Source organism: Macrotis lagotis, chromosome 6 (genome assembly GCF_037893015.1).
Source record: "Macrotis lagotis isolate mMagLag1 chromosome 6, bilby.v1.9.chrom.fasta, whole genome shotgun sequence".
In the NCBI taxonomy this organism is placed as follows: domain Eukaryota; kingdom Metazoa; phylum Chordata; class Mammalia; order Peramelemorphia; family Peramelidae; genus Macrotis; species Macrotis lagotis.
Genome location: NC_133663.1, coordinates 127,514,877 through 127,530,364, shown reverse-complemented (window position 1 = coordinate 127,530,364; position 15,488 = coordinate 127,514,877). Strand labels below are relative to the sequence as shown.

The 15,488-nt window shown below is 32.5% G+C and overlaps 1 long non-coding RNA gene across 1 annotated transcript; it reads right to left on the bottom strand.

The window, feature by feature from the left end:
- Window positions 1-1,686: 1,686 nt before the first annotated feature.
- On the bottom strand, window positions 1,687-15,123 carry LOC141492365 (uncharacterized). The gene is made up of 3 exons (XR_012469855.1): window positions 15,062-15,123; window positions 11,814-11,898; window positions 1,687-1,761 (listed from the first exon to the last, which is right to left on the bottom strand). It is a non-coding gene; the product is annotated as an uncharacterized LOC141492365 (long non-coding RNA).
- Window positions 15,124-15,488: the final 365 nt, after the last annotated feature.

Below are 15,488 nucleotides of genomic sequence, written 5' to 3'. Positions count from 1 at the left end.
TCTATAGCAGGCTGTGAGTGCCCCTGACTTTGCTAAACTATAGTCCTGGGCCCAGTGAAAATTACTCAGAAATCATTGAGGGATGCCATATTATGGGAAGAAGTGAAGAGAGAGGCTCCCTATAATCACTGATATTCAATGAGACTATTGTAGAATTCTACAGAATCAAAACAAAGGTTTGAGAAATTTTGACCATTGAGAAGGGGAAAAACCCCATAGTTTCTTAATAAAAGTTTCTCAATAAAACTATGCATACCCTTTGATCCAGCAATATCACTGCTTGGTCTGTATCCCATAGAGATTTAAAAAAGTAAGTGGGGGTGGGAGAAGAAGAACCCATTTGAACAAAAAGATTTATAGCAGCTCTTTTTGTGCCAATTAAGGATAGGAAACCGAGGGACTGACCATCAATTGGGGAAATGACTGAACAAGCTGTGGCATATGAATATAAAGGAATATTATTATATAAGAAATGACAAGCAGAATATTTTCAGAAAAACCTGGAAATTTTAGATGAATTGATACAAAGTGAAGTGAGCAGAACCAGGAGAACATTGAACACAGTAACAGCAATATTGTATGATGAACTATGAATGACTTAGCTGTTTGCAGTAATAAAATGATGAAAAACAGTCCTAAAAGAATCATATCCACCTCCAGAGAAAGAATTGTTACTATCTTAATACTAACTGAGGTATACTATTTTCACTTTTTCTTTCTTTTTTCTTTCTTTCTTTCTTTCTTTCTTCCTTCCTTCCTTCCTTTCTTCCTTCCTTTCTTTCCTTCCTTCCTTTTTCTTTTTCTTCCTTCCTTTTCTTTTTTCTTTCTTTCTTCCTCGCTTCCTTTCTTTCCTCCTACCTTCCGCCCTTGCTTCTTTTTCCCTCTGTTTCATTAGAGTTTTCTTGCACAAAATGAATAATATGGAAATATCTTACATGTTTACATGCTGTATAATTTATATCAGATTGCTTATCATCTCAGCGAGGAGGGAGGAGAGGAAAGTAAGGAGGGAGAGAATTTGAAATTCAAAATATTTTTAAAATGTTAAAAAATTGTTTTGCATGTAATTTGGGGAAAACAAAATATAATTTTTAAAAAAGAATGCCTGAATGGATGGGTGAAAAATCACTTAAGTTTTCCCTATTTGCAAAGCACTAGGGAAACAAAGAGGAAATCAGAGACTGTCCCTGCCCTCAAGTTGCTCACACTTTACAAAGGAAGATTAAGTAATTTTTACCTAAAGTCCAGATAGAAAGATCCGATAGTCCTTAGGATGCCAGGAGCAAAGCATATGGTGGTACTTCTTCTTTATTGCCCTTTCTATGGATAAAATAGAAAAGGGGCAATAAAGAAGAAGTACCACCATTCCTGATGTTGAATGATTTGACAATGCCAAGGACCTTGATAGTGAGGACTTTCTTTTCTGGGTCTTGAGTAATTGCAGTTGTTGAGAAGGTGGTGGATTCAGAATCTGTAGGAGCAGTTCCTAGGACATACCCCCTACAGGGGTTAGTTCTAGGATGATTACTGGTGAAACTGTTTGCTTTTCTCAGGACAATTGGGTTCAGACTCCCAAACTACCTCCTTTGTAGTATGAGGGGAGACAGTGGTTAAGTTAGTAGTAGAGTAATTCACCTGGCTGAGATGTATGGGGTTGTCAGGGAATACTCACTCCTCTAGCTTCAAGGCTTGCTAAACTCTTTTCAGGCTACTCCCCCACCTTTGGTGTCCACCTTCCTCCTCAACAGTCACTCCAAGAAGCTGTAGATGAGCAGTGGACAAAAATGGTAAAGCTGTTTTGACAGACAATGCCAAATGAAGTTATGGATAACTGACAAGTCTCAAAAATGTCAATGAGTTAGGGTGAGGTTTACCCCAAGATTATGAAGACTTCTGCAAGCAGAATGGGTAGATTCTTATCCACAATTTGATCCAATGGCCATGAAAGTTGTATTATGAACTTAGAGCTCATGACTCTAAGTGGCTGAGAGCTTAGTTAAACAATATGGTCATTACCATATTACCAGTCATCTTGACTTTTAATTTGCATTGGACTTGGATGACTCTGGAAGAGTGAGGTTGACAACTATAAGCAACTCTTTTTCACTTAAGTCCAATTGACTTGCATGTCAAGATATCACCCCATTATGTCAATTGGTCCTTTTGGAGTGAAGGACAAACAGCAACTCACCTGAATAATACTCCCTGCCTCTTGTTATAGGTTTGCTGTCCTGTATGTGGTAATTGTTCAATAGTTAGTGGAGATGACTGGAGATTGATGGTTGTCTCCTTAAAGAAGGCTCTGGGCTCTGGGTTGAAAACTAGATCAGTAGTTTGAAAATGCTGACCTTCCTACAAATCTTGCCTTATTTGTCCTTTGATCATGAAGGGTTAGTAGTTGGGGTTCAAAGTGGGAAGAATAGGACCCCCAGAGATTGTTTCCCTCAAGATGACTGCAAGAGCCATACTAGAAGCAAGTTCCTTGGGTTACTCCATTCCCAGAGAAACTGGTGTCAGGGGCCTGGGCTGACACCAATGGAGTATAAGAGGAAAAGGTGATTGAAGTGGTGGCAATTATTGGACTTCTATCTCTTCCTCTGGATGACTTTCTTCAATTCAGTTTTAATCTTCTAACTTCCACATACTAGGGTAAGATATTGTACCCTTTGATGTTTTGTACAAGTTTATAAGATTATAAATTTCAGAAAAATCACTGGTATAAATCAGTGAAGGGTGTTTCTTCATAGAAAATTCCTTTCACTAAGGAAATCTCATGACCGAAGGCAAAAAAAATCATGACTAGGAAATGACCGATTTGGTCATTTCCAGAGACCTTACTTTACTTACCAGTTTCCATCTTCTTCTATTTATCCTAATCACTTCAGTCTTACCACTTTACTCCTACCACTTCCCCAGAATCAAGTCTCTCTTAATCTAAGTAATTTCTCCTTAATTATCCAAAACAATTCACTTAATCATTTGTTCTTCCTTTTTTTAGAAAGATAAACAAATAGGAATCAAAATTTTCTGCTCCTGATCTCTACCAACCCCACCGACAATAAAAAAATCTCTATTATTTAACAAGTAGGAATAAAAAAGAAATAGCCTGATGACTCTTTTATACTTTTTTTCTGAGTTTGAATAAATGAATAAATATCTATTTGGTACCTACTTACAGACACTACAAAAGTAACATAGTACCTGCCCTTAAGAAAATTTTATTCTCATGGGGGTGGGGGTGGATGTAATGCAATAGCAGGAAAGTTTCAGAAACTGTGAACAGCCAATTGTCAAAACATTTCCAAGTAGCAATAATATCACTGGTTTGATATTCTCAGTGCAGAAGGAAGAAATGGAACAAGATGGAGTGCAAAGGGGCAGATAGCAAATTTATACACAGTTGCAGAATATATAACAAGATGTCCATCCTGTGTAAGCTATGACCTGGTTGATAATAACTGGTGTCAATCTCAGTGAAACCCTATAAATATTTGAAAGTGGTTTTATAAACAAAATTTTTTAAATGTTATTTGACATTAGGCATTCAGAGCTTGAGAAGTTATCTGTTTCCAATAGCTTGGCCACAGGAAAAAAAGGATGAATTCTTTTCCACAATATATTATATGTGAAGCATGAGATAAGCTAGAGACGTACATCAATTTCGACAATGTTCAGCACATATCCCCTGATCAATATTTTGTAGACCTGACTCAATCAAGCTGCATGTAGAAGTCGTCAATTATGGGTCAGTGGTGGTTAAGTTCCAATTTATTTGTATCAATATTTTTGACCATCAAAAAATTGTTTAAGATAATGATGAAATAATAAAATCTATAGATTACATAAATAGGTAACATATATTGATTCTGAAAGAAACTGAGTGGTTAAATCAGTAACTGATTGCTGATCTATTAAAAAATCATCAAATGCCTCCTTATCTGGTAACTAATCAAATATTAGCAATTGTAATATTGTTATATTGTAATATTGTAATATTTCTCAGAGAATGCTACATTTTAACCAGAAACCTAAACATTAAATGCTATCCTTATCCTATAATCCACAAATGTAAAGCAACAATCAGCAATGCAATACAGATAGATCTTGTCAATTAATTTATTTCTTTTAAATTATATTTATTCAATATAATGGGGTTTATAGTTTTATGACATATCAAAATTTTGTACCTGTACAGGCCTACATTTTAATGTAATGTTAAATTATGATTTATTTAACAGTAAAGCAACATAGCTAGGTTAACATGAGTTGGCTTCATGTTGTACAGTTCCAGTCAGATTTCATTTTCAATCATTGGTTCTCTCTGGACTTTTGCCTTTGAGATTTCAGACTGCTGCTGTTTCTGGGATTTTCTATTTATTTGAGAATGAGAAAATCATTGCTCCTTTTGTTCTGAATCTGAGTCTACTTTTAACAATCTTCATTTCTTTCAACATTTCATTTTTCAGAATGTTTTGCTTTGAGTAGAATAGTTGCTGCCCTTTTATCTTTTTTTCTTAATTTTCATTTTCAGATCCCTTGCTGACTGGTTTTGGCATACCTGTGATATGATCTTGGTTCTTGGAGTTCAGCTTAGACAATAACCTCATTTCCTTGTTGGGGATTGACCAGTGGAGAGCAAATAGATACTGAGGAATATGATTAAACAGTCGAGGCTGTAAGGTGAGCTAATGAATACATGGTTCTGTGCAAAGAATTCTGACATGAGAATCAGTAAACCTATGGTCTCACTGGAACTCTACAGTTCTCTGCCAAGTCACTTAAACTCTGTGCTTCTTCATATTTAAATGAAGAGTGGAACAAGATAGCACTCTAGTACAGTGACCAAGTGAGGTATAGTAAAAGAATTAGATTGAGAAGATCCAGGATTAAGCTACCCACCCTTCCCTGGACCCCCAACCAGCACAAATTAATTATCAATTTGATCTTAGGCAACTCACATGCAAGTTGTATTCCTTTTTGCTCATCTGTTGTACGGAGAATCAAACCTGTGATATCTGCTCTATGAAATTTCTCAGAGGAAGCAATACTGTAGGTAGCAAAAAGTGAAATCTCCTTATGATTCATAACATAATATAAAAAGAGGCAAATGAAGTAAAGAGACACTAAACCAGCAGTCAGGATTCCTGAGCTCAATTCAATAATATCTCTGCTTGTAACTTGCCATGTGACCTTGGACCAATCATTTAGCTTTTCTAGACAACATTTTTTGAATTGTAAATGTTTTATCAGTTCAATAAACAATGACTATCAAAGAACCTTACTTGGTACTATTTTGTTTAAATTTTCTCTTTTTATCATTTTCAGGTTTTTTAAATATTTCATTTTATATTATATATATTTGCTGATTGATTCCACTTTGTGAGAAGTCTCATAGCAAAGTGAGAGTTAATAAAACTACTAACACAGCAACCTCATCTGAAAGAGCATGAAACATTTCACTTTTTATCACTGTATTCTAATCTATCTATTTAAAAATTTTTATTATTGTATTTATTTGTATTCCAACTACATGCAATGGTGGCTGTTTTTTTTTTTTTTGCAGTGTTTTGAGCTTTACATTTTTCTCCTCTCCCTTCGCTCTCCTCACCCTGCCTTGATAGAAAGCAATCTAATATAGGCTCTACATTTATAAGCAAGCTAAACCTAGATCCATATTGAACATGTTGCAATAGAAGAATCAAATTAAAATGGAAAAAATAGAGAGGAAAAATGAAATAATACATAAAGCAACTTTGAAAAATTTTAGATATTAACCTTTGGTCTTCATGTAAACTCCATAGTTCATTTTCTGGATATGCATGGTATTTTCCAATACAAGTCTGATTATTGTACTACTGAAATGACCAAGTCCATCATAATTGATCATCACACCATGTTGTTATTGGTAGATATAATGTTCCTTTGTTTCTGCTCATTTCATTAAGCATTAATTCATGCAAGTCTTTCCAGGCTTTTCTGAAGTCTTCTTGAAGTCATGATTTCTTATGGAACAATAGTGTTCCATCACAGACAGATACCACAATTTTTTCAGCCATTCTCGAACTGATGACCATCCCCTCAATTTCCAATTCTTTGCCACTACAAAAAGTACTTCTATGAATATTTTTGAACTTGTAGATTTTTACCCTTTTTTCTGATCTCTTCAGCATACAGACCTAGTGGTTGTATTGCTGGGTCAAAGGGTATGCACATTTTTAGTGCCCTTTAGGCATAATTGCAAATTACTCTCTAGAAAGGTTGGATCAGTTCATAATTCTACCAGCAATGCATTATTGTTCCCATCTTTCCACATTCTTTCCAATATTGATCATTTTCCATTTTAGTCATATTGGCCAATCTGATAAGTATGAAGTGGAACCTCAGAGTTACTTTAATTTGCATTTCTCTAATCAATAATGATTTAGATTTCATATAACTATAGATAGCTTTGATTTCTTCATCTGATAATTGCCTTTCCATATCTCTGACACAATTGGGAAATGATTTGTTTTCTTATAAGTTTGACTCAGTTCTCATATATTTTAGAAATGAATCCTTTGTCAGAAATACTAGTTGTAAAAATTACTTCCCAATTTAATGCATTCCTTTCAATTTTGGTTGCATTGGTTTTGATTGTACAAAAACGTTTTAATTTAATGTAATCAAAATTATCCAGTTTGTCTTTTATAATGTTCTCTATCTCTTCTTTGGTCATAAATCACTCCCTTTTTCAATAGATCTATTTGTTTTTTTTTTAATTGTTTTATAATATCTTTTATGCTTAAATTCTGTACCCATTTAAAACTTATCTTGCTATAGGGTGTTAGATGATGTTGTATGCCTAATTTCTGCTATAATATCTTCTAGTTTTCCAGTTTTTATCAAAGAGTGAATTTTTATCCCAGAATTTGGAAACTTTGGATTTATCAAACAATTGATTATTATAGCCACTTACTTCTGTTTCTTTTGCACCTTATCTGTTCCACTGATCCACCACTCTATTTCTTAGCCAGAACCAAAGAGTTTTGATGACTGATGCTTTATAATATAATTTTAGATCTGATATGATTAGGCCACCTTCCTTTGCATTTTTTTTTAGGTTTTTTGCAAGGCAGATGGGGTTAAGTGGCTTGCCCAAGGCCACACAGCTAGGTAATTATTAAGTGTTTGAGACTGGATTTGAACCCAGGTACTACTGACTCCAGGGCCGGTATTTTATCCACTGCACCACCTATTTCCTTTGCATTTTTTCATTAATTCCTTTGATATTCTTGATCTTTTGTGCCTCTATATGAATTTAGTTACTGGTTTTTCTAGCTCACCAAAGTAATTTTTTTTTTGGAAGTTTGATTGGTATGGCACTGAATAAGTAATTTATTTTAGGTAGAATTGTCATTTTATTATATTAGCTCAGTCTACCCATGAGCTATTGATATTTGCCCAATTATTTAGATCTGATTTTATTTGTATGAAAAGTGTTTTATAGTTGTTTTCAAATAGTTTCTGCTTTGGCAAGTAGACTCCCATGTATTTTATATTGTCTATAGTTACTTTAAATGGATTTTCTCTTTCTGTCTCTTTCTGCGTCTTGTTAGTAATATATAGAAATGCTGATTATTTATGTGGATTTATTTTTTTATCCTACAATTTTACTAAAATTGCTGATTATTTCAAGTAGCTTTTTAGATGATTTTCAGGGTTCTCTAATATATCATATCCTCTGCAAAGAGAGTTTTGTTTCTTCATTACCTATTCCTATTCCTTCAATTTCTTTTTCTTCTCCTTTTTGCCAAAACTAACATTTCTAATTAATATAATATAATATAATATAATATAATATAATATAATATAATAATGTAACATAATGCAATGTAATGTAACATAACATAACATGACATAACATTATATAATATGTTATAAAATGATATAACATGATATAACATAACATAACATAACATGACATGATATAATATTATAATATAATATAATATAATATAATATAATATAATATAATATAATATAATATAATATAATATAATATAATATAATATAATATAGAATATATAATTAATATAATATAAATTGTGATAAAGACCATCCTTGATCTTACTGGGAATGCTTCTAACTTATCTCCATTACATATATAGTTTGGTGATGGTCTTAGAGAGATATTACTTATAGTTTTAGATAACATTCCATTTATTCCTCTGTTTTCGAGTGTTTTTAATAGGAATGGTTGCTGTATTTTGTCAAAAGCTTTTTCAACATTTATTGAAATAATCATATGATTTCTGTTAGGGTTGTTATTGATTTTGTCAATTATACTGTTAATTTCCCAATATTGAGCCAACCCAGCATTCCTAGTATAAATCACCCATCTGTTTTAAATAACAAAAATATATTTTTCTTCCCTTAAACATTCCACCCCATGGAGGAAAAAAATAAAAGAAAAATAAAACATTTCATGTGCTATAAGTACATGATCAAGCAAAGCAAATTCTTCTGATATTTGTACACAGAAAGAAATATTGTGTTCTGTACCCTAAATACACTACCTTTTTATAAGAAATAATATTCTTCATCATTGGATCTTTGAAATCATGAACAGTCATGTCTTGATTATACTTTTTTTAAAATAATATTTTATTTTTTCCTAATTACATGTCATTTTTATTTTGATCTTAATTCTTAGTTTTCAAAATTGTCTGCTTTTATACTTTTGGGCATTATATATTTAGTTCTCATTTTGTTCATCAGTTTATAAAAATCCTTAAAATTATTCATTTTTATAAAAGTGATGAATCATACTTTGTTCTTTGTTTTACTTACTTCATTCTGCTTTAGTTCATATAATGTTTTCCTGTGTCTTTTCGAAATCATCTATTTCATCATTTCTAGTAGCACAATAGTTTTCTATCACATTCATTTATCACAACTCCTTCTAGCCTTCTTTAATTGATGGACATCTTAACTTTCAGAATTTTCACACCAGAGTTGTTATAGATATTTTTGTACATAAAACATCCTTTGGTCTCTTTTGGATATACATCTAGCAGTTTTATAGCTGAATCAAAGGGTATGTACTGGTTAATAATCTTTTGTGTATAATTCAGAATGCTTTTCAGAATAGTTGTGCCCATTCGTAGATCTACCAAAGTACTTCAATAGGCTTGTTTTGCCACAATTCTTCCAACATTTATGATCTTCCCTTTTTATCTCTGTCACTCTGATGAGTATGAGATAGAATCTCAGAATTGTTTTAATTTTCATTTCTCTAATTTGTAATGGGATTTGCAACATTTTTTCATAGCTTAAGTTTCTTCCCTTGAGGACTGCTCAGGTCTTCAGTTCATTTATCAATTTTGCAATATCTCCTTTGCTTATAGATTTGAATTCATTCCTTATACGACTTGGCAATGAAACTGAGAGAACATTTTGCTGAAGAATTTTTCCCCATTAATTTTCTTTTGATCTTAACTTTGTTAGATTTGTTTGTGCAAAAACTTTCTTAATTTTATGTAATCAAAATTATCTTTTTTTATCTTCTATGATCTCTGTGCATTGTTTAGTCATAAACATTTCTCTTTTCTCTGTATCTGACAGAGAATTCCCTCCCCCTCCATGTTTCTCTAATTTGTTCATAATGTGACCAAAAATATCTAGGGTATATATATTCATTTGGAGCTTACCTTACTATAAGGTGTGAGGTACTAGTCTAAATAGGATATCTTCTAACAGCTTTTGTCTGATAGTGAATGAATCTTTATCACAGTTTTATAGTCTTTGTGTTTATTATATACTAGTGTAGAAGATATATGTAGTTTTTGTGTATTGTGTACCTGATCTGTTTGATCAGTCTCTATTTTGGCTAACCAGGATTAATTTTTTTTATCTTACCTGCATTATAGGATAGTGTGAAATTTGGAATTACTAGATCCCTTTCATTTCCATATTTTTGTTAAAAATTTTTCCTGGGATTTTTTTTTTACCATTTTGCTTTCATTTTTTATGAAAATGTTCATTCATTTATATTTTTTCAAAGTGTTTTTAAGTAGAAATCTTTTATGCAATTATTTATGCAATTATATGATTTTGTTGTCTTTATAATTAATATTGTTAAGTTTATAATTTTCCTAATCTTTAAATCAAATTTACATTCCTTGTATAACTCTAATCTGGGCATATACTACAAACTTTAAATTTTGTTGTTTTAGTCTCTGTGCTAATATTTTTTTGGAAAATTTTGTATCTATGTTCATTATAAATTTTGGCCTATAGTTTTCTACTTCTGTTTTGTTTATATTATATTTATATGTCAAGGCCATATCTGTATCATGGAAGGGATTTGCTAGGATCCCTTCTGCTATTTTTGCAAACAATCTATGTTTGCAAATGTGCAAGTAATTTAACAGAATTAAATTAGGAAAGTTCATCTAGTCCTAGGGTTTAAAATTTTTATCACTGGCTTTCACGAAGGCATCCACTGGAAATGTAACAAGTTCATATCAAGAAAACATAAAGAAGACAAAGATAGTTACCACAAGGGACAACAGAACAAAAAGGTTTCCAGTAGGCCAAGATGACAGTCCAAATAAAATAATAAGAAAATTCATAGAAATAGTTTTAAAAGTTCTATGCTGTATGAATGCAAGATCTAGAACTAGATGGAAGACCTAGTATTTAGTAAATGCTTAATAAATGTTTTCTTAATTGAACAGGAGTCTGGAATGTCAGATGATGAGACCCAATCACCTCAGGGTTATGCTTTTTATATCTCTTTCATTGTCCCTTATGCCCTTTTTGTCATCCCAGTGCCTGATAGCACAATGCAGCCAGGAATTCAGGGAAAATTGTAACGGCATCTTTGGCAAGGGTCAGGGAGGGGAAAAAGGCAGATGATGGTTTATAAGTTCAAGCCCCAGTGGGTCAAATAAGAATCCTAAAAGCTCTGCCTGCATTTCTTCTTTCTTTCTTTCTTTCTTTCTTTCTTTCTTTCTTTCTTTCTTTCTTTCTTTCTTTCTTTCTTTCTTTCTTTCTTTCTTTCTTTCTTTCTTTTTCTTTTTCGCCTGTGTTATCAAGTTTGGTGATAGATTTCCTTGACAGCATGTCACTGAATGATATTTTTGCAGATGGAAAATCATTCTCTATTTCTGGGTTGTACGAAAGAAAGTTATTACTTTACATCTGATTTCAGAGGGTTTTCATTCAGATTTACCAGCAAGAGGGTTAATAAAGCAGACCTACGGCCAGTAACAATGGAAAAACATTACTTCTGCATCTGAAAACAATGTTTCACCTTCCATGTTGCATCCTACAAATAGAGCTGTGACTCCACTTTGATAAGTCAGAACTAACTATGTCACAAAGTAAATCTGAAACTCATTTCTAGATTTTTCCTATGATACCAATTTAATCAGATTTTTTGACTAGATTTGAAACTCTCCTACTTGAATAAAAGTGATAAGAATAAGATTAAAAAAGGAAAAAGACCTATCTGAAAAATGGAAGAGACAACATGACTTAATGAATCATAGTTGGGCTCAGCATCAGGGAAACCTGGGTTTGAGTCCCATCTTGGACACTTATAAGCTACATGACATTACTCAGACAACTCTCTGGGACTATGAATTACAGAGGAATTGAACCAGATGAAATTTAAGATCCTTAATATTTAAAGATGAATGCTTTAAAATTACTTAATTTTAATAAGTTTTTAATTAGAATGCTTTTTAGAGTCTTTTCTAGCTCTAAAATCCTAAATTTCATAAGTATGTGGCAAAAAGCCATCTATACGAAAATAAAAATCTTTCCACCTGTTTTATTATGTGACCCATCCATGGTAATTAGTGTGCTTTCCTAAATCCATTTTGTAACTGTATAGTTGAATGTTCTCATCACCTGAAGAAGAAAAAGAAAACAAGAAAAGAGATAAAGCTACAAATTTTAATAATAGATCATAGGATCCAAATAAAAAAAGGATCTTAGAGATTATTTAGTCCTTCTCCTTCTTCCCCTTCCTTCTTTACATATGAGGAAAACTGAATCCCAGAGTTTGCCCAAAATTATGCAAAGTTGCATAAAACTAAAATTTAAACCAAGTCCTCAAGATCCAAACCCCAGTGTTTGTTGTACACTATACCATATTAACTGTCAATATTTGAGCATTGTCCTTCAAGATGACAGAGTAACAACCCACCCCTAACCCTTTGTGGTGTGAAAATGATTAGACATTTACTCTTTCCTCATTTGTAAAATGGAGATGACAAGAAGATTTGTAATACTCAGTATCTTACAAGTTATTGGGGAGATAAAATAACTAATGCATTTGAAAACTGAGCAACTTAAAGCTCTTAATGGCTATCAATCATTATTATTTCTTTAAAAATATTTTTTAAAAATAAAATGGAATTTCATTACATGTGTTTGAGAAGAAAAATAAATATTTTATTCTATATTTTGATTTTGAAAAAAGATTTTTAGAAAACGTATTTAAGTTAAAACAGTTTAAGGTAGATGGTATAGAATTCTATTTGAAGTCTAGAAGACCTGAATTCAAATTTCACCTCCCATACTTAGCATCTTTGTAATCCTCAGTAAGTCAACTAGCTTCTATTTGCCTCAAGAAAGTCTCTAAGTTTATCTAAATCATTGATGAATGGGAATCTGCCTTGGAGGAAGCAGTTCTGACACTAGGAGTTTTCTATAGCTAAAGAAACTCCTAGTGTTCACTTACTTCTTGGCAACTTTTCTGGGGTAAAAAACCCAACAAAACATGAAAATAGCATATTATAAAAATCTCAAGAGTCTCTGTCCAAAATATGGCCCATGGGCCCTGCTTGTGAGTCTTAATTTTTATGAGCAAATAATAATAATAATAATTTGCATGGAATGCATATTAGATTTTTTATATCAATTACTAAAAAATAATCTATGTGTCAATTTTCTTTGGTATTTTTAAGTGTACTGCAGATGGAACATATCACATAGAATTTTCAATCCATCTGTAGGATGCATTCTGTCCATGTGATGCAGACTAGCTGGAATGTACCTTCCTTTATACTGTTGTGTTGTCACTTTGTTGTTTTGTGTTTTCTTTGCTTGTTGTAATGATAACATGAATTCTTGTACTTTCTAAGAAATTAAAAGTACTGTGACTTCTCATAGTGCTTGCTAACTAAGGTAAGACTACAAATTAACTATTATATCAGTGTCTGGTATGGTTTTTTTTTTAGGTTTTTGCAAGGCAAATGGGGTTAAGTGGCTTGCCCAAGGCCACACAGCTAGGTAATTATTAAGTGTTTGAGACCAGATTTGAACCCAGGTACTCCTGACTCCAGGGCCATTGCTTTATGCACTGCGCCACCTAGCTGCCCCCCAGTGTCTGGTATTTTTTATTCAGGGTGAGGTCCTCAAATAATTATTTTATTTTAGTGCAGCGCTAAGATAACCTAAAGTTGGACAACCCTGGACTAAGTCAAGAAATTCCTTTTATTTAGGAAACTAAACAACCTGAGTTTAGATTACAGGAGGATAGTAAGTACAATTTATCATAGAGTAGCGGAAAGTTTTCTGGATTTGAAGTCAGATAATGTGGGTCCCACATGATCTTAGCAAGTCAATTAACTAGTTTTTTTTTATTATCTGTAAATTAACCAAAAAGTCATTTATTAAACCTCAACCAGCGGCAAGTCACTTTGCTTTGCCCTGGGAAGACAAAGATATAACAAGAAACATCTCTTGCCCTTTAGTCTTCTACAGTCACCTAAGAGAACAATATGCATGGAAATGTAGACAAAATTAACACAAAGTAGTATTTGTACATAGTAAATTCTATATAAATGTTATAATAAATTAATTCAATCATTTGCTGCGGGGAGCAGGGAGTAAAGGAGAAGATAGACTCTAGCATCTAGGTGATGAAAGAGCTTGTGTTGAGCCTCCACCAACTACCTCACAAAATTGTTGTGGAGATCAAATGAAATAGTATATGCATAAACTTTAGAATCATTTTATATTAGCATTGTCTTTGCATGACATTGTTACTGAACTGTGAAATAACCATTCATTCACTGAACAAATACTGAGTGCCTTCTGTCCATCAGGCAATAGGTTAGGTGTGAGGTGTGTGTGTGTGTGTGTGTGTGTGTGTGTTTATGTGTGTGTGTGTGTGTGTGTATAGAAAGATGTCTCCCTTGAAGGAGTTGATAATTTAGAAGGTGGGAGAGGAGAATGACAAGCAAACAAATAACTCTATTACAAAGCAGTTTAGAATAAGTTAGTTTGATCATTTGGGACATATTGATGACTGGTTCAATTTTTCATGGACAGACCATGAAAAATCTTCCACTGGTGATACATAATAATGAGAACATCCTAATTATTAGTCCTGTCATGGTCCAAATGTTTTGGATACTGAAACCAGTCTCAGTGTATGGTAACTGAAAGCCAATAAACCATTCTGTCTTAAATTCTTCTTATTGGAAAAAGGGGGATAATGATAAGCATCTTCTGACTCCATTCTATAAAGTCTAAATGAGTGGATGACTATAAACGTGAAATCCTTGTGATCTCAGAGAACAATACAATATAAATATAGTGTATTATAATAATCATATGAAACACTCCAAAAATTAATAACCAGAAACTTTTAAGAGACTCAAACTATAAGAAACCCAGAAATAGGCTATCATCTGTGCTGCAGATGGTATTTTTCTATGGACAGAATTAGGTGGCACTAGAAGAATGAAAGTTTAGTTTATCTTATCTTTATTTAAAATGAAAAGCTTTTATCTTAAGTATTATAAAACTCTCTCTTTGCAGCAGCAATAATTCTTTCCTAAATTCTCAAAGAATATGTTAATGTAATGAGTTAGTCATGCAATAAAAAAGTATTGGTTTTGTAGGGTTCTTTTATAGAGCCTTCCTTTACTTACTTTTCCTTTCCTACAAAGAGAATGTTCTCGACCCTCTTTTTAAATTATAGAGAATACTTAGAGACTGAATTAAGAGGATAATGGGTAAGTGCTTGTTGATTGACTGACTGCCTAATTTGAAATCCTACCTCTGACATGGGAAAGTCTTAATCTTTCAGTATCCTCAGATGATTTCCTTGAACTTTTATCTGAAAAGGAAATTGTACACTGAAAGTTCTCCAACAATGAATCATTAATATATACATATATATATATACATATATATATACATATATATGTATATTGTGCCGTGTGTGTATGTATATATTTATAAATGATCTATTTAAAGATGTATATCGTATATTGTTAGTATCTTAAAACTGAACTAAGACATCCTTTATTTGACTTGAACCTGTGATTTCATTAGTATGAATAACTTTTGTCTTGGAAAGTTCCTCCACTAATAAAGATAGACATTTTGTTGGTAATTCATGGTCATAAATAATTGCTTGAAGCATTATGTCTTTTTCATTACTTAGCTTATGTGTGTCAGAGATAAGTCTTAATAACTACACG